Raw genomic sequence first — 20,161 nt, 5'->3', positions numbered from 1 at the left:
ACCCAACAACCGGGAGGAAAGAGATGAGCACCGCCACCGACCCAACAACGCAAAGAAAGGAGGTGAGCACTGCCACCGACCTAACAACGATGAGGGATGAGATGAACACTGCCACTGACTAAATACTGGAGAGGGATGATAATCATCACTGGATACACTGACCCAGCTTCAATTTCTGGGTCAGTGTATCCATCGGGATCTCTGAGCCAACATCAAAGAGGAAGAAGACCTCCATTAGGATGATTGCCAGCATCAACCCAACACCCAAGAGAGAAAAGACCAGTGCAGTCTATAGGGCTGGAAGGAGCAGAAAATTCCTGCCACCTGATAAATGCCACCACCAGGGCCAACAACTCAACATAGAGGGGGAAGGGAAGGGCAGCGCCACCAGGGCTTACTGACCAAGCAGTTGAGAGGAGGAGTTAGGTGTTGTTACTGAGGTCACTGACTCAACGTCTATCTATTAAACTCATCACAGTTTTATTAGCTCTGCTGGTGCCAACACTAAATTTGCACAGATTTTTCAATTCTATAAACATAACATGGAAATTTGGAAACTCAAATATTGAAAGATAATTTGGAAATACCGAAATACAAATTTCAGGAAAAAAGCAATTTATAGGAACTTTTGTCCTTAAGCTGGCAGTGATAACACTTCCGTTAGGATGGAGCCAATCACTGATGGAACCTAATGGCAAATTCAATGTATAAAACAGATTTCAGCTAGAAAATTCCACTATGAGGACGGTAGCAAATGGTAAACAAATATCACCAATAAAGTGCTTCAGACTGAGGTGACTGCACTGAACTTTGCATCACCCACCAAACAGTAAAATATCAGTTCTAAGTGGAGTGCCCCTTTATAGATATTTGGTAGCACCTTGCGGCACAGGTGAAGCCGCTCAGACGGTTTGCCTCCTATGCAGATCAGTTATTTATGAGATGCCCCTCCCCCTTCTCTGGGTGAGTTTTGCTGATGGCGCTCTAACAGCCTCCTGTCAGTTGATTGCACACACACTGAACTTTGCTGATTTAATATCGTCACTCCGGCGAGCCTTGGCTTTCTCCCTTCACACCTTTTCCTTTGCGCTGACAGAAAATGCCGATCCAGCAATATCGCTGAGAAGTTTTCAAGGTTTTACCGAAGACAGAAGAATTAACTCTTCTGGGCAAAACACTGCCAATGAAGACAAACCATGCAGGTGCAGTAACCCATAGCAACCACATTGCTTCAACTATGGATTATGACATTGATGATTATTATGCCATGGATAATGACATTTGGTCCCATTTTATCACAAGTCCAAGCTGTGGGGATGGGGGAAGCTTTAAGTAGACCTGTCATTAAATATACTTGAATACATTTGTGATGTGTCACAATATACAGCAACAGGATTATTTATTGAAAAAAGCTTCAAATTTTATCATCCAGAAGACATATTTGTGCTCCACATTGCCTAGACTGAACAATTGATCAGTTTGTTGCAGACAGGAGGAAGCATTTCTTCAGTCTCTCCTAACGATCAGACTGCAACATTTGTTCCATATAGGAAGAGAAGGCGAGAGGCTGCAGCAATGTCAGGGTGATGATGCTCCTTTATAACCTGTGTGCAGGTGGAAAAGAGATACAGAAAGCTGCAGCAGGTAACAGCAGAGTGCCATGTGACACAGTAGTGAGAATTACAAATCAATTTACACATATGGATTTTGTCCAGAGTTCAGCACTTGCAGCGTTTTTGTGGCCCTGATTGGTCTCGTGTTCTTGAATCCTTGTAAAGGTGAAATCAGGACACAATGTTCCTCGCCATGTAGGTCCCATGCTATGAGTGCTGTGAGGGTTAAGCAGCAAATACAGGGGTTTGTGACCATATTCAGCGTTGGATTGGAGTGCTGATCGCCTCCTCTGGTCTCATCTTGCTTGGGGCTGCTTGACATAAGCAAGAAATGCAGTGAGTTTAATTATTAAATGTGCATGGAGCCTGTACCAGCGCACAAATTAAACAGTCCCTCTAATTCCCTGGAGCAGATCCGCTGAGAACAGCGAAAATGTGAGGGGAGATTCATGGCGTGCGTGGTGAAGGGACTGCACAAAAGCTAAGATGGGTCAAGAGGTTAGCACCAGACACACACAGTACAGTCGCCTGCAATTCAATCATTGATTTTATTACACTTGTCATTCCAAAACGTCACACACCCACCTCATCCTTGTCTTTTATTGATTATTAAAAAAATATCTATACAGTATAAAGAATTTTCTGATGACCCCAGATTTCATTCCACTAGTTTATGGCTACAAAAAAAAAAAATCAAGCATTCGAATTTCATTAGCATTTCATCCAGTAGCTTTTTAGCTTTAGAGATCAATTCAGTGGGCGTTCAAATGTCATGTATGCTACACACAAATGTATTCATGAAAATGAGACACCGAAATGTGGTGCAAAGCAGGAATGTTTAATGTGCATTGTCTGATCCTGGCGGTGGACAGGGTGCAAGCATGGACTGGAGGGGTTGGGTATAGAATGCCATCTCTAGAGAGCCTGTAGATTGATGTTGTGCCCTTCAGCTCGGGTACAGTAAGCAAACTTCAGGGGTCAAGAGGGATTTTGCAGCTTTGTAACACACAGAAGCCAGTGACAGTGTTTCCACTCAAAACTAACACATCATTTTCAGTAGCTGGAGCACCCATCTTCATTAAGCACACAAACTGAATGGAAGCTTGGAGCATCAAATCCTTTAGGTGTTTCTTCCCTTCCACTATACAGTCAGCAAGGGCCAGGCCTGTATATACCAGTAATAAACTGACCAATGTCATGACCACACTCATCAGGGTGAAATATCCACTCTAACTGTAAGAATTGATAGGAAAATTACTTACCCCATCCTTTATTCTCCACCAATACCAGGAAAGCAGATGAGTGGCACTGCAAAGCCAACTTCCCCAATGACCCAGTACTCCTGCGTGGCCCCATTAACAAACATTACAATCCTAGACCAATCAACACACCCGATAATGACACAAAGGACGAGTGTACATCAATTACCCTCTCACCAAAGAGGTGACTCCACAGATAATCGCCATGTCATATGGAATACTGTTAATTATTGCAGTCCAGCAACAAGGAGATAATTAAGTGACCGTGATGTGACTATGGGACGGCACAGCAGACAAGCCAAGCATTTCTCGTGGTGGGAAAGATGCGGCTCAATAAATCCCAGATGAGCAGAGAAACCAAATTAAATCTCCAGTCTAACGCGCTCTGCTAAAAGGGTTTTCATATTCTACTGTACACCAATTATAACTCCACTCCACCTATGTGCAAAGCAAAGTCTACTAGTGAAATCTGCTATCTATCCAAGAATTTGTGTACATGCTATTGTATTGTCCAACATATTCCCATTAATTCTAATAGAAATGTCAATAGTTGTTAAAGGATGTTGGCGAGTAAATAAAGATGAGAAACCAAATTGCACTATTGAGCTAGGACTTTATATAATAGTTGTGCTGACAACAGCAAACAAATCTGGTCACGTTTGTGAAGTTACGAAAAATACACAACCTAATCATGTTTTTTGGAATTGGGCATATCCATTCCTTGTAAAGCCCCAGATTAGAAGATGTTTCTGTATGCCGGTCACCAGATCTGGCTGTGTGTGCTTAGCTGCGTCATTTCACCATTCTGCTTTCCTCCGCTATGGCCTCTGCAGCACTGCGTCAAACTGATGACAATTAAACATTTTATTAGGTAGACTGGAGCAGCAGATTGAGCCGCCTCGGCCTGTCACACTGACGGAGAAGGAAACAAGCAGCTGCAAATGTTATCATTCAGTTTAACACTTGTCAAGTACATGAAAAAGGGATTTCGGTTTAGGAGGTGGAAGGGCCCATGGATTGCGTCAACTGCCAGCCAGCATATGTAGCTTATAAATGTGATGAGGATCGTAGGTCATGATAATCACCTTTTTTAGCTTCATTATTAGGTGAAGTTTCCAGTAATCATTGTTAACCAATCCCAGACAATTTTCTTCCTAAATTATACATCAGTCAGCGTTTAACCCTTCCTGCCAAACCACCCCCAGGTAGAGGCATGCAGTGTGCCGGTTGTAGACTGCAAAATGGCGCTCACTGATATGGCTCCTGGTCCGGAATAATTTTTGGTCACAGCAGCTTTTATTTAATGATTACAGTAATAATTGTACAATTATTGCATCTATAAACCTGCCAGTGATTTATCATTTCCCCCAACAATTCTCCTACAACATCACAGCAATAAATAATATAATCAGATATTCTGGTACTGAAATCATATCAAGGTTTAAATCTGTGAAATGAAAGCATTCCAGTTTATCTATAATGAACGAAATGTTTGGTGCAAAAAAATAAAAAATCCAAAATCTCAACATTGAAAATCAGAACTGTTCCCCCAAAGCATCCACTCAACCCAGCTCTGTGAAGTGTGATTCAGACAATCGGAAACTTACTGGTTGTTTTGGGTCACAGCAAACTGTTCTTTTAGACACTGTGATACATGAGTGCAATGTACTTATAATAACATGGCTGAGATGTGGAGGAAGTTAGGAAATGTATTACTGTAAATCTGTAGCCTACCCTAGAGCTACTGGTCTCTGAGAAAGGCATTCAAATTGTCAACTATAGAGTGCAAACAACAGGACGATTCTAATTATGAGGCAAGGGTTAGTGTTGATGGTCTATAACAGAAAGCACTTTTACTTGTAGAATCTCTTAAGAAAATGTTCACCTGAATCTCAATGATGAATCCCTGGTGTTGGCTAAAACACATTGGAGTGGATCCAGTTGAGTGTATGGTGAATTCAGGGATTGTACAGGCACCCCATAGGAGGCCATAGCTGACTGAGGCTTGGAGCAGTACTGACTTTTGTTTTGTGGAAGTGGATAATGAATTGTGAACTCCAATCAACATATTCAAAGGATGTGAAGCGCCATAATTGCTCTGCAAGGATCAAATTCTTCTGATTCTGACATCTTTGCAGATCAGTTATTCTAACTGATGGTCAAGCTGCAGGATTTGTGGTCATCACACATATTGGTCCACTGATCCCCCACGTGGATATTGCTCATATCATGCTCAGCTGAAATCTGTATTACCCAGAACCTTCCACCTCGGAGTATACACTTACCAAATGATGACAACCAATAAAACCCAATCCACAAATCTAATGTGAGCAGCCACCTGCAAACCAACCAAAAACAACTGATCTGCTTTCTTATTTGCCAAACTGCAAATTCAAGGAGGAAAATTTAAACTAAAATTAAATAATGACTGAAAGCTCCAGCCACCTCCATTACTTGTAACATGGCAGCACATTGCAGAAAAATGGGGCTCACTAATTAGGTAGGGGTGCTGTATTCAGCTGATGTAAATACAAAGATTAGCTGCCAGAACCTCATTAATCTGATTGCTGGAGGGGAGGAAACATTTCTTTAAATACATCTCTTAATCTTAGATGATTTAAAAAATATTAAAGGAGGAAATACTATTTTGCACTCAACAACCCCCTTTACAAGATTTCAAGATGAAAGCGCACAGACTTTAGGTTTTCTTTAAAGCTTTCTCTGTGTTGTATATTATACAATCCAAATTAGTTCTTCATTAACCCAACTCCAATTTACTTTACTCATTACTAGTTCTGTTTTTTTTTAATGAAAGAGGATCTTTAAGAGACATGTGACTAGGCAGCATCATGTGGTGCTCTGAGAAGGGGTTAAAGGCGGGAATATTACAGAGGGAGCTCAATGCTGTGTAAAGACTCTCTGGGCTGATTTATACGATTTCACTTTCCGCCAATCTGTGTGATGTACAGTCTGTGCTGCCCCATTCATCAATCTGATTTGTGCTTAATGTAAGGTCCTGGCGATTAATGATTCCGCCTCTTTGCTGCTGGCGGGCACCCGGCTGCCTTATTCTTCCTTGGCGCTTTCCGACTTTTCCTCACCCCATGTTGCCAGCTCTCACCTCATAGGGCTTCTGTCCTCCATTCACTCTCTATATTTCATTTCACTTAGTCTTGTGTTTATAGCTGTCCATCCACAGTTTCTAATGTACGCTCTATCCCATCTTTCCACGGCCCTCAGCTTTCCCTGCCATGGCAGAATTACAGTCTGACGATTCTCCTCTCTCATCAATCACTGCAAATCCATTAGAGGACAATGGGCGCGTTTGGTGCTTTCAGCTCTGCAGTGGAACTCTTAGAAGTATCCATTGAGTTCAAAATGTGTGGCATAAAAAGTGCTAAGAACCTTCATATCCTCTATAAGCTTCAATGTTTTTTCCCAACATGGGACAAAGTATCCTATAGCCTCAAATTTTGTGGCTTAACTGCAAAAAGTGGGTCAATTGTCAAATTTTGAAAATTCAGTCAGGCTTTAGAATTGGGTGACAATCTTTTCTGGAGAGTATGGTTGGCCGCCTGTTCCGGGGAGTATGGGTGGCCGCCGGTGCTGGGCAGTATGGGGGGAGCAATTCCTAGTACTTTGTATAACATAAATCTGCATACAGACACGTGAACTGAGAAGATAAGGCTTAACCATGGGTACTGCAATTGTAGAAGAATTTTCAGGGACACCTGACACTGGTTACCTATCTGTTACCCATAGGAAGGCAGCAGCACGCTATAAAAGCTTCTGGAAATTAATACTATAAAATTGTTTAAAATAGAATCTAGAAACAGCTAAGGGACTACAGCGAAGGCTGCTAACAGATGAAGGAAAGGTAATAGGAAGTTTTCTGCCACTGGAAATATTCCTGCCTTAGGCTGAGTCCTCTAGGCCGCCTCAGTGGTCCAGGCCTATTTCTTCCTGTGTGTTAAATATTAAATTTTCACTCTTCAGAAAAGTAAATTCCTTCATGAAATTCATATTCCTATTTTCTTCCAAACTACAAGGAGTGTAAAGGCCACTGTCATACTTTAGATAAATGATGATTTTGTTATTGGAACTAATGGTTTCTTTTTATTTATAAGTTTATTTATACATTTTTACACTGTTGACATATATTCGTTGTGTTCTACTTTATCTTCTTATGGGAGATCGCCTGACCCCATCCCGCAGCTGGTGAGAGATCACCTGACCCCATCGGGCAGCTGGTGAGAGATCGCCTGACCCCATCCGGCAGCTGATGAGAGATCGCCTGACCCCATCCGGCAGCTGATGAGAGATCTACTGACCCCATCGGGCAGCTGATGAGAGATCCCCCCCCCGTTCATAAAAGAACAGGGAGAAGTAAAGCTAAGTGTGTGCTTTTTTTTTTTTAAGTTTAGTTCCATTTTAATGCCAGGAATTACACGCACACGCGTCAGACGGCGTCGTTTGTCTACGGTTGAGTTTATCTGCTGCCATACGACACATACCTAAACATAAACAAGAATTTTCCAATATTTCACCCGTAAACTCCCAGCAATGTTTCTTCTGCCGTGTGGATCCAATAACTTAATTTCCGCCACTTCTATCTACACATCTCCTCTTCTCCCCCCAACCCTCTAAATCCCGACTCAAATATCGCAGCCTGTTCTTCGCTTTAACCCGGCCGCTGTTTATTTATATTTATTAGCTGCATGCAGTGATGAATTCCAGCTGACACCGGAGTGAGATTCCATCCGCTTATAGCACTGTGAGATAAAATATGGAGGTGGTGAAATAAAGGCTTCCAGTGCATACAGACTGTAATGGCGTGTGATGTCTCCAGCGCAGCTAATCCACCTGATTGTAATCAGGAAGACTATTCATGCTGAATGATGCCATTATCAAATCCGCCTGTTCCTTCTTATGCACATCTGTGGCGTCTCCAGTGCCGTGTTCAATTTTTCTTACAGACAGAAATCCCAAACGTGGACTTCCAACAACCTGGAGCGTCACAGGTGGAGGTACAAAGAATATGTTCACAGCCATTGTAAGATGGGTCAGCCAGAACAATCAGGTAACTCTGTCATATCTGAATGACATGGGCAATTTAAATGAAGTGACCCCAAAGTAGCCCCTTATCGTACAACACTGAAATGTTGAAATCTATGCACAGATCTGGCTCAGGTTAACAGCCTACTGCCGAAACATACGTCAGCCAAAAAAGAATATTGGGCCTCATTTGAAATCTTGGATTCTTTGATGGGCCAGAATATTATCTATGTTTTTTTACCCTCAAACTCCATACCTCTGTGCCCCGGACAGTAACTCTACAATTCCTTGTCTGCTGCACTCAGGAGGAAGCATTTTCTCTGTCTCCTTGCCCCCTGCGATAAGACTGCAATACTGCAGCTTTTAGCAAAGACTAAGGCGAGGGCTGACCTGTGTCAGGATAATATCTCAGGATAATATCTCAGTGCTGATAGTGGCCTTAGATGATGCTTGAAGAAAAGCAGATGGTAGCATTGGCAGGGTCATGTAATCTGAATAAATACCTTGAAGTGTTATACTGCTAAACCTGAAATATAACGATTTATCTCATGACACGACACCTTTTTATTTAAAGGTTAGTTCCCTTACTTATTGGATGTATCCATTGTCAGCTATGATCACAATATGCACAATGGTAAGTCTTTTCTATTATCAGGCTGGTGTAGATTGTTAGCTTCTCTGCCAAACACAGGAGCTATTCTACTTCCCTAAGGATTGCCAAGTCCTGTGTTTCATCTGTTACAATCCCGGTAATACATTAAAAGTAAGTCCATGGGAGTCCACATCATCCTCCAGCTTCATCCTGCTAGCTCCTCATAGAGGTCACACACTGCGCTTCTCTCCAGACTGACATCTCCTCGGTGCCTCTTGCAGATCTATTCATAAAATCCGCATTTACAGCAATAAAATAGTGCACACAATATTATTAATAATTAGGGCTCATTAATCACTAGGGTCATCTTCACATGGATGGAGTTTCTCCTTTTTCAGCAGTGGAAAAGAAAAGTAAAAGAACAATTGTTCCCCTTCCAGATCTTCTGTACACACAGGGAGACTAAAAGTGAATCACCAAAAAGATTCAGCAGGGTGCAGCCATTCTCACTCCCTTTCACCCCTTATTATAGCACAGGTGAGGGGGATCACCTCCCCCAATATGTTGGCATTAATACAAAGATGGTCTCACTCCGCTCTAAGACATTCAGTTCACTATCTTCCTAAGAATGCTCTTGAACACACTTTTACATAAAGTGATTCATGTCTGGTGGCCCCTCAAGCTTTACACAACAGGAAGCTCTGATAATACACACTGCAGTATAAATTAATTCATGGCATTCAGCGGCCGTGCAGCCCCACCCCCGGGATCGCACCTCTGGAGCTCAGAAATTGATCGCTGCTCATGGTGTAGTTTAAGAATAGAATTAAAAGCAAATTAGATAAGGTTCCCATTTGTGCCAGTCATTACAAGTCATTAAATTCTATTGTGAGCCTTAAAAAAAAAAAAGCCAACCTGGCTGCAGCTGACTAAAACCATCTTCTATGTTGAAAAAGGTAAACGGAACATTGCTATTTGTACCATAACCACCAATTATTATTTTTACCCAGTATTTATATAGCGCCCTCATATTACACAGCACTGTCACTAACTGTCCCTCAAAGGAGCTCACAATCTAATGTCCCTACTATAGTCATATGTCATTAATACAGTCTAAGGTCAATTTTAGCGAGAAGCCAATTAACCTAACTGCATGTTTTTGGGATGTGGGAGGAAACCGGAGTATCCGAAGGAAATCCACGCAGACACGTTGAGAACCTGCATACTCCATGCAGATAAAGTCCTGGCTGGGATTTGAACCTAGGACCTAGTGCTGCAAAGGCCGGAGTGCTAACCACTGAGCCACCAATACCCCCTCATTCATTAAATGTATGTATTATGACAGGTTTATTATCATAATATTAAAACATACAGCCACTGTCCAAAACATGAAACCCCCTGATTGGGGGTATATGAGGAGTGAATAGTTTATAAAGGTGAGGTGTTGCAATCAGAAAAAAGGACAAATATTTACATCTGAGTGACTCCAACAAGGGCAAGATTGGGATAATGGATCAGAGCAGTTACAAAGCGGCAAGTCTTCAGGGTTTCCCCAATATGCAATGCTGGTGACAGGGTCGTGGTTGCCAAAGGTTTCTTGATGGGGCTCATTGATGGGGCTTGTCTGGTAATATCCCACTACTGCGGCACAATATTCTGAAAACTCTAATGCTGGCCATGGGACAAAACTTACCACCACACAGCTCCTGCATTGTTTTCTCTTTAGACAACACAAAGTACTATGGGACACCTGCACCATGGGTGTTCACTGTTTATTGGTGTCACAAGCCATTTATATACATAAAATATCAGTTTAAAATAGTGCAAACAAAAAGAGAATTATCACTAAACTATTATAGTTTTTCATTCAGTTTTTTTTTACTTATTTTTGGACCTTTTCTGCTAACTTTTGTGAGGGATTGGAGACAGTCTCACTGCTGATTGTCATCATTGACATACAAAATAGGTGAGACCCAGCCACCTCCAGTGACAAGAATCTGAGGCTTTGGTGAGAAAAGACAATCGCTGCTCTATAATACCCAATCAGAAAATTCAATCAAAACCCCAATGAGAAGGGCAAGAGGCCGAACAATGTGTGAAGCTGACAATGGCATCCAACTCCACAAAAACTATTCACACCACTGGTGTTACTATTATTTATTGCAATTGGTACTTTAATTTTAACCACTTCAGTCCCAGCATACTAAACCACCTTTTTACCAGGTTTATTAGCAATGTATTGTTTTGACCTAAAATATCTCACTTTGTTTCTGTACGATAAAGGAAATCTGTTATATAAATATTTTGAATATCAGAAAAGGGTCAAAGGACGAGCAGCAACTATTACATTAGCATCATTTCTGGTGCTGGGATTGCAGGTGTGCCTGGGTAGTAGTATTGATTTTAAATGGTATTTTCTTGTAATTGTCACTTTGTTATTCATAGTGGGAAGAGAAAAAAAGGGAGCTTTGTGGGGTTTGAGGAAAATGCACTCAGTAGGCCCCAACAAATGACCCCTTACAGCATCACAACATGGCTGGCATGTTTATGGGCATTGATGTTGCATTTTTTGTTATTGCACAAGGGATCCAGGAGTGCGGTTACCAGAGATGCCAGATACATAAATGTTTGCTTGTTAAACGGCAGGCATTGCAGTGAAGAAGCCTCTTCCCTTCTATTAGCTTTCTGCTGCTTGTTAAAAGGAAGAGAATCGGATCTTCAAAAGCACCCGGCGCTCAGCTTCCCCCTGAAAATGATAGCGTTGAGGTTTGCAAAAACTGGCAAAGTGATTCTCTGACAGCCCCCATTTCATTGATGGCGTCCTTTGCGGTAATGCGCATTACTGATAATACGAGAGCCGAAATGTGTTTGTGAGATCGGATGAAAATTGGGTTTTTAAGAGGCACTGAAGGAAGACGCAGCAAAGCCTGAATGAAGGACTCCAGTCAATGGTTGATTACATGCCAAGATCCCATTCAGCCAAGTAACGGTCGGGTAATGACTTGGCGTGGTCTCTACAGGGACGCACCCGCCTCGGCCTGCTCTAACAGCTCCTCATCTCTATGGACCGCCACGTAAATTGAGGTTCTTGATGTCCACATGATTAGCTTATACCAGGCCAGGAATTACAGGAAATTTAGTAATTGTTGAGCAACTCAGCGCCGCTGGAGACCAAAGCGTTCTCTGAAAAGCGAATATTTTCTAATGATTCTTTTTAAACTTCCTAAATTTCCTCCAATTCATCCCTATTCATGAAGACCCGGGCTGATAAAACAGTCTTTATTAATGAAAAAGAGGTGAAAGGGACAGTGTAGAATACCAAGCGCCGCATGAATAAAACCATTTTCATTGCAGTTGTCTGCATTGTACAGCGCTACGCTCCCTGCAGACGATACAGAAAGTGCAGCTCTTCTTACATGGCTTGATTGATAAAGAGAACCTGTACTGTAAAAACAGAAAAGAAAGGAAAACTATGTACCCTCACCTTCACATGTTCTCTCTGACACATACAAATTCTAACACCAGGCAACAAGTCTCCTATCTTCAGCAAAACAAAAATAGGAAATAATTAAAACCATCAAAAAGGTTGTAGGCCATGAAAGAAGAATAAAAAGAGCTCAAAAATACAGCAAAGAGAATAATGAGCCAAGTGAAGGCAAATAACACACTGGAGCAATTGCTATGCTTATCTTCACCTCTTCAGACGATAAGGACCACAGTGACCAATCAGAAATCATCTCTAATTGCCATAATTTCTGAAATTCATTTGGATGGTAAGATTTTCTGGCACACTACCACCACTTTGTGAGGAAAAGTAAAAATGTGAAGGTCTCTATAAATTTATACCTTTATATAACAAGGTAGTGCTGCAATAGGGCAGGTAGGTACAAGGCACGGTAAAGTTAGACTTAGATTTAGACTGTAGTACCATGTTTATATCTATAGCTAAATCAGGACAATTAGACAAACTGCAGTTTCTTGTGACTTAGCAGTCTCTGGTGATTGGTAGCAGGGTAGACACATATAGTATTCTGTACAGCATTCCCTGGAAATGTTAATCTTTTTGTTACACAGCTACAATAGAGTCTCTGTGGTTTGCTATGGCCGGGTTGGAGCGCAGCTTGCACCTTACATGTACTTGTCTTTCGGGCCTAAAGAAAAAGATCAGGTTGCAAAGGCTCCAGCTTTAATAATAGTATTTTCTCAAATGTTTTTCTTTTTTAAACTAAGCTTTTTTTCCCGTTATATGAAAATGTCCTCCATTTTTTCTCCGATTTTTCCAGGAGTCACTGAAGTTCATAGTCACATCAGTAAGTTAGGTTAAAAAAAGTGCATCAAGTTCAACCACTTGCGACTAAGTTTACTGAGCACATACAGTCTCCCCAACAACCAATATAAATCCGCCATAAAAGTTACAGAAGTTCCCTGGAAGCATCAACCATAATAAAGTTCTCAGATAAAACCTTGGTGAGTTAGACTTCCCAGGATTCCAATATTTTCTTTCTCTCATGAAGCCTAATGCGTTTCACAGACTTCACAAATATATCCCATCTACACAAACATTTCGGTGAAAACACGTTTCTCAATTTCGACTGACGCTTTGAGTCTGAGTTGGAAATATGAAACGCTAAAAAAAAGCCAAAAATGCTCGAAAAGCCCAAACTCAGTCAGGAAATGATTTGCTTTGCTCTTCCTGGTAATAAATGTAAAATATTTCTATCACATTGATTATAATGATGGCGCTTTAAAGTTCAGGTTGCATTGTTTTGCACTCCTGGTTGTCATTGCATTAATATATTCCAATCTTTGATCCTACTTCCTATACAAAGCTCAGGGCATGGGGTGACAGGGATCCCCCAATGTACTGTACACCTATACTGTACACCTATACCCCTCCACCATACTCGCTCTGCTGCCACATAAGGACAGAGCAAGTAATAAATGATTAGCTTGTCCTGACAGATGATTTCTTTTCACCACAACGATGATAGTCCCAGCTACCAATAAGTTATTTTTTCATGAAATATATGGCTGAAACATCTCCACATCAGCTTACCTACCCACCAATACATTGGTGATTCCGTGCAGCCAGTCTTGTGATTTATATCCTTTGCAGCTACAGGGTGACTCCACTCTTCAAATTCTGGAGCTCTGCAACTTCCTGTGTCACTGCTCTGCCTCCGGGCAGTTTCCTGGCCTATAAACAAGCATTCAGCTTTCCATTGAACCAAATACAGCATACTGTGTAGAGATTCAACATTCAGAGCTGCTTTTCTGCCAAATTTTGGTGATTGTTAGACGCTATTGAGATTTATGGAATCGATTTGGAAGAATGTTCTGGAACATTGGGAAATATGAGACGCTGTGCAGCCTCTGAACATTTGTGTTTATCTCACTTGAATTATGGACTCTCCACAGTAATAAACGTTCTCTGGGAAGGCGATTATTGGGGACGAGAGTGCAGCAATGAATACAATTCTGGAACAATTCTACATTTGTATTTACTTTCAATGTTTAACCAATGACAGACAGGAGAAAAGACTCCTCCCACATGTGGGCACTGGGGATCATACACTGTATTTTGGGGTGGCAGCAAGGTTTCATGTTATCCTGGGGCTTGTTAGACAACCCTCCAACCAGCCAAACAGCCAACTCATTACTACATGACTGGATGGATGAGATACCCCGGGCACAGGAAGTCCAATGACATTCATAACATATATCTATAAATAACGGGGACGTGTGGAAGAGAATGCTGAATTATCATTTTTTATAACTCATAAATAAGTTCCACTACAAATCTTCTGTTATTTGTGTGAAGGATATTACTGCAATGCTGCAGCAGCTGGAGAATGGACTTGGTACACCACACAGACATGTATGATGTGTCAGGGTGACCCCCACACAGCATTGTGTATATGAAGGAATCTGTTCTCAGAGGAGGAAGCAGATGCTGTACATCCATATTCAGGAACAAATCGTCCTTCACCTCCCCTAAGCCAAATCCTCCATTTGTGTCTCACACGCACTGCACATCAGCAAGGGGTGTCATATTTGTGTATCTTCTCCTACCGCCATTATAGTGGAAGGGACAGAATACGGATGAAAAGTGGCTCCATAGATGGCCCCCAATGGGGGAGTGGGGAATTCTGAAGGCATGGTAATATATATTACAGTCTATTATACAACCCAAGACCCCCCCCCCGGGGCCAGCAGAGCCCGACATAGGGTAATCCACAGGTAGGTGCTAAAACACAGTGAGCAGTGATCCACCAACACCAATGTGCAGTTCGACCACATCCCAATCGCAGGAACGAGCATCCATCAGCTGGGTAATAAGATGTGAACCTTTCACCCTGGTCGGGGCTCCGGGGGCCTCATTAAACTCATTCTCATACAAGTTGATGCAGAGAACCTCCGTGAACCTAAGACGGATCAACCACAGAAGCGGCAATTACCTGCTGCATTTTAATCCAACATCACCCCCTCTGCAGCTGCAACCGACACACTGGATGAGATTTGGAGGTTTTATTCCATCACTGTAAAATGTCCAATAAGAAGTCCAACCAATCACCCCAATTACATCCAAATACCCTGACAATACACTGATGCCAAAATGGTCAATAAGGAGCATAAAACACTGTATACCTACTAAGGCCAACATCAGAAAAAGATGGACAATCAGCATTTCAGCTGACCCATCCTCATCCTCTAAATGACCCCAAGTCTGACCTTTATGAAAATGCGTGTTCCATCTCTGAGCCCACACTTAGTGAGAGGGAGTGGACACAGCACAGAATCATGTGACAGGAGACAGCGGTCCAACCCAGGGGAAACATGAGACTAAAAGTCATTGCAGTAAGTACAAGATCTGCATGTATGTTCCCTGACTGCCAGATTGCTGGCCTCTGAGCGCTACCATCATTTCTTCACACCTGATTAATAATAATTAATAATCCCGGACATCATCATCCTAAACAGGTCCCGAGTTCCAGGCACGGCAGTAATTATCCCTGTACTGTGTGCGATTTCCACGTTGGTTCAGCTGGTGCGTGGGGGTCAGTTCCAGGATGCCATTAGTGGAATCACTGAGGCATGGCTTATTAATTGGAAAGCCTCCACCGCCACCCCTAATGAAGGCGGTAACTGTTACATAATTCAATATTCGGTGGGCTCATCTCCCCCGTTCTGTCTGGCAGTGCGAGCGTCTGCGGCGTGATCTATGAAATTCATTTTACATGCTGACAATTTAGCACGCCTCTGACCAGATAAGTACTATTCATTAATGTCTTCCTGAACGTTATCGTGGCGGATGTCTCCGTCATATGTAGCGCCATACACACAGCAGATTGTAATGTGATTACAAATGAGGAAACAAATACCAGACGAGGATTGCTGCGTGGAGAATTCATTTTCCTCTCTTCAGTCCATCACACCATTTATTAGGGAGACTAATTGCCAAGAAATACAAAATGTCTTCCTGCGCACGCTACTAGTGACTGGTCCACTTTAAGACCAAGAGGCAAAAGGACGATCTGGAGCCAAATTCGCAGAGGCGGACATACGGCAACGAATGCTGCGGCAGAGTCTCAGCCATATGTTACCATCACATAGCCAAGGGGTGGCAGATCCCACCGAACTGAGCGCCAAGGAGCCACCAACAGATAACAATTACACTTTCCGGAGGAGAACGTCTACAATTCAAAATGCAGAAATGTTCCCCTTTCCCCTAATGTCACCATAATGTATCATTTCGGCCCCACGCGCTCCTTTCCCACCATTTTTTTTTTTATGTTGGATGTCATGTGATCAGTCAGATGACCAACAGTGTAACAGATCATATGGTGGGAAAGATGAGCAGGCCAAAAATTCCGGTGACCACACTGGCCAGATCAAAGCTGTGCTAGGTATGATTGGTCCGTGTTAATCTCCCCTGGGGGTGACAACTGTCCATACAAGGTGCTCATTGGGCAGATATTTCACAGCAGAAGCCATTATATAGGATGAAAAAAAAGTTTATGCCCTAGAGGTTGTGGTAGGACCCCCATGATGGTTGTGCTAAGACCCCATATTAGGGTTTTGGTAAGACTCCAATGAGGGTTGTGATAAGATCCCTATGAGGGTTGTGCTAAGACCCCCGTAGAAGTTATGGTAAGCCCCCTAGAGGTGGTAGGACCCAGTGAGGGTTGTGCTAAGACCACCCATGAGGGTTGTGTGATTTTTATCTCTTCAGTTCCTGTCCCTAAGACACAACAGGAGGTAGAGCAAAACAAAGTAAAAGAGAGAAGAAAACTAAAAACCCGATATTTGCTTGCACATAATTGGATGGAAGCCAGCAGCCTTTCCTTTTATTTGCTAAGCTCAGTGAAATGTCCCCTTGTGGAGGGATAACAGGCTTTGCTAAATAATCAGCCCAAATTCTTTTAAAAACATCAAATGTGGGTGTCACAATGGAGTGTGGGAATACCCTGATTTTATCCAACTGATAAAATTGTGTTATTTCAGATAAAGCCGGAGCCGATCCTGGTAAGGATGCCGAAGGCCAGAAATCTGTCTACCATGAAATACGGTTGTCATACATCCCGCTGCAGGTCAGTGACCCAATCTATCATCTAGATTCACTTTCTGTACATTGTTTGTTTTATGAAAAGGTGGCGACATGATAGGAGAGCCATCAATCTTGCCCAGAGCCCATGATGGGGCATTGCTATAGCGCCATCACTGTCCATAGTGATGTACATCCTGAGGCTGCAATACCATTCTAATGCAATACCCAGAACTGCCTGGACACCTCACACAACAGTGGAAGAGATTGACATGTTCTTGTGTTGTTGGATTCATGCCTGATAGGATTCTGCATGTTTACATACATGTATACCTCCTATATAAAACACATATGTATATCTCTTCCTCTGTATGTACACGTGTTTCTCCTTCATATATCAATGTATGATGTGACCAGACTACCTCCACCCACTATAAATATACCAGTGTACAGTCCTACATACTGACTCTCAGCTGGTGATCACTGTCATTTGGCACTGATCAGCTGAATAAGCAATTTTGCCTAAACGCAATCCTGCCATGTAATCTCTTTCCTTGTTTGCCTGGTACCAGCTGTGCCAAGGGCCTGCACTGGCCATGAAGGGGTTACCAGCAGAGGAGAAGCTCTTCTATTGCCCATTATCGTGTGCTGATCGCCTCCTCCAATCCATTAGCATTGATGTCAGCGCTTTCCGTTCAGATTGACGTGCGGGGGTCAGCATATTAACATTGCGTGTAGCTAAATCACAGGTACATTGCAGAGAGCGGAGACTCCATTTATATTGTAATTATCTGCATGTTTATGTGTTTATACAATCTGTAGCACACTGCGCGTTCCCAGCGGAGCGCGCGTCTTCCCAAACCGAAATGAGGATGGAAATGTCTGATTTCCTCTCCTGCCTCCGGCTACAAAAGGCCGATTAATGTATATCAGGAGTTTACATTAGTGTCAGGACGCTGAATGAGTCATAAAGTGTAATATCCTCTAATTCCGAAGACGGGAAATCTGGGAGGAAAGTTGCATTTTCACAGGGCGCGTTCGCATGCAAATTGCGGCCAATTTTGTGGGTAATCAGGATAATGCGGACGTCGCAATAATGAACCGTATTAAGGCGAATATACAGCCGGATGCTGCGACAATGCGCGGGAGTCATCTACACTTCTCCGCAGCTTCATTATAGCTGCGGCGGATGGCTAATCTAAGTCTGTTACTCCGTCGCGACTCACAGCGCAATATGCGGCACAGGCAATGTCTCCCGCCATGCCGCTGAATTAATTCTGATATATCGCAGAACGATTCATCTCTGGTCAATGAACACCCCACATCCCCATGGAAAGGGTTAACCAGCAACACGTTCAATCTGATTTTCCACCCGTGTGGTGCGGAAGCAGACGGTTTAATAAGAAAAGCCGCCTACAGCCCCGGTATAAAGCACAAATTAGCCAACCGCCTCCCCCTGTTTTCCTGATAGGCCGCCGCCGCTCCTCTCTGCAGGGGGCCCCCATCCAGTGATGTCACAGCGGTGAGATAAAGACGGGAATCCGCGGGGGTTTATCGACTAATCTGCAGCCGTTATTATCATTTCTGAACTGCTGCAGCGCTGCATCGGCTTTCCTTGGAATTAAATAACTTAGAAAGTTCCGGATGACACAAGTGATTGAGACACCGAGGGCCTACAGATCACCAGAAATTGCTGCATTCCATCGCACTACACAAGATCCATGGCAGCCATTTAATTTACCATGAAAGGGGAGATCCTCCAGCTTGCTGGAAAATGTTTCTGATCAGATATTAGGCCGCAGTATGCACATATTCCGTCTGTACAGTCAGATTGTTAGAGCCGCAGCAATTCAGCAGAATGTGCACAGTGATGGCGGTGACTTATATTAGTTATCGAGTCTGTGAGTTGATTTTCTGTGTGAAATGCGTTGTGTCTGGCAGGGCTGCCATATATTATTGCAGAGGTGGATTGCAATCATTTTCAGGCGCTCACACGCAGCTCCTTACATATTCCCGAACTGCTGGAGATGGAAAATGCTGGAATGGCGCTGTGACAATCACCTGTGAATGTGATTCATCCTGGGAGTGTTACTTGCAGTTCCCGGGGACTTCTGGTGCTTTACCAAGGCTGGGATTAAACACTTCCATGTCCAGGGAAAGGAGGATCCCACTGACACCCCATAACACCATACACATATGTACATGCATGTTCCACACGGGCCCACTCTCATCTATGGGGGTACCAATGTATAGACATAACGATGGGGGGGGGGGGGGGGATTTACTGAAAGGGGTTCCGGCTGTTCACTGATCAAAGTAAATGATCTCCATGCAAGGGAATTTTAACTTAGCTTAGTGAATGAAGTGATATGATATGAAGACATATGATCCAATCATTAGTGACAAAGTCACCACCGCATTTACCAAGTTTACTGAAATATTCAGTGTGACAGAACTCTCTTAGTAAATCAGCCCCATTGATTGGCTGCCATTGTCTATGCCAAGGTGTGCAGGTGCCTCGTACTGGTGCCAAGAATCTATCAGGTGTCACTCACAATACAAACCTGAATGAATGGCATTTGCTTTGCATATAACATTATATTAAGTTTTCACCTTTATCTACTTTGCTCATTCTCAGTGCTGCTTCTTTCCTGCGGCTTCTTCCATGCACTTCAGTGATGGCTGTGGCATTTCTCTTGGTGGATATTTTAATGATTCTGTATATCCTCTTTATATAAACTGCCCAGTGTTGGTACTCCCATCCAACAGAGATATCATATCATTGGGGCCCTGGGGTGCAGAGATATATCACAGGGGCCCGGAGTTCAAAGACATCATATAACGGGGCCCCAGAGTGCAGAGACTTCATATCACAGGGCCCTGGAGAGCAGAGACATCATATCACAGGGTCCCAGATAGCAGAGACATCATATCACAGGGCCACAGAGAGCGGAGACATCATATTACAGGGCCCCAGAGAGCAGAGACATTATATCACAGGGCCCCGGAGTACAGAGACTTCATATCACAGGGCCCTGGAGTGCAAAGACTTCATATCACAGGGCCCCAGAGAGCAGAGACATCATATCACAGGGCC

The 20,161-nt window shown here is 42.9% G+C and overlaps 1 protein-coding gene and 1 long non-coding RNA gene across 2 annotated transcripts in view; one reads left to right on the top strand and one right to left on the bottom strand.

Moving 5' to 3' along the window:
* LOC140341479 (uncharacterized) overlaps window positions 1-20,161 on the top strand; it is a 53,181-nt gene that overhangs the window by 4,440 nt on the left and 28,580 nt on the right. The window contains exon 2 of the long non-coding RNA XR_011922888.1: window positions 17,025-17,110. This is a non-coding gene — a long non-coding RNA (uncharacterized lncRNA). The remainder of the gene's footprint in view (window positions 1-17,024; window positions 17,111-20,161) is intronic.
* LOC140341477 (neurotrimin-like) overlaps window positions 1-20,161 on the bottom strand; it is a 261,202-nt gene that overhangs the window by 217,156 nt on the left and 23,885 nt on the right. The gene's annotated exons all lie outside the window — the stretch shown is intronic.

This window comes from Pyxicephalus adspersus, chromosome 11, assembly GCF_032062135.1.
Source record: "Pyxicephalus adspersus chromosome 11, UCB_Pads_2.0, whole genome shotgun sequence".
NCBI lineage: Eukaryota > Metazoa > Chordata > Amphibia > Anura > Pyxicephalidae > Pyxicephalus > Pyxicephalus adspersus.
Note: the sequence above shows the minus strand (reverse complement) of the source record. Positions and strands in the feature narration are given on the sequence as shown.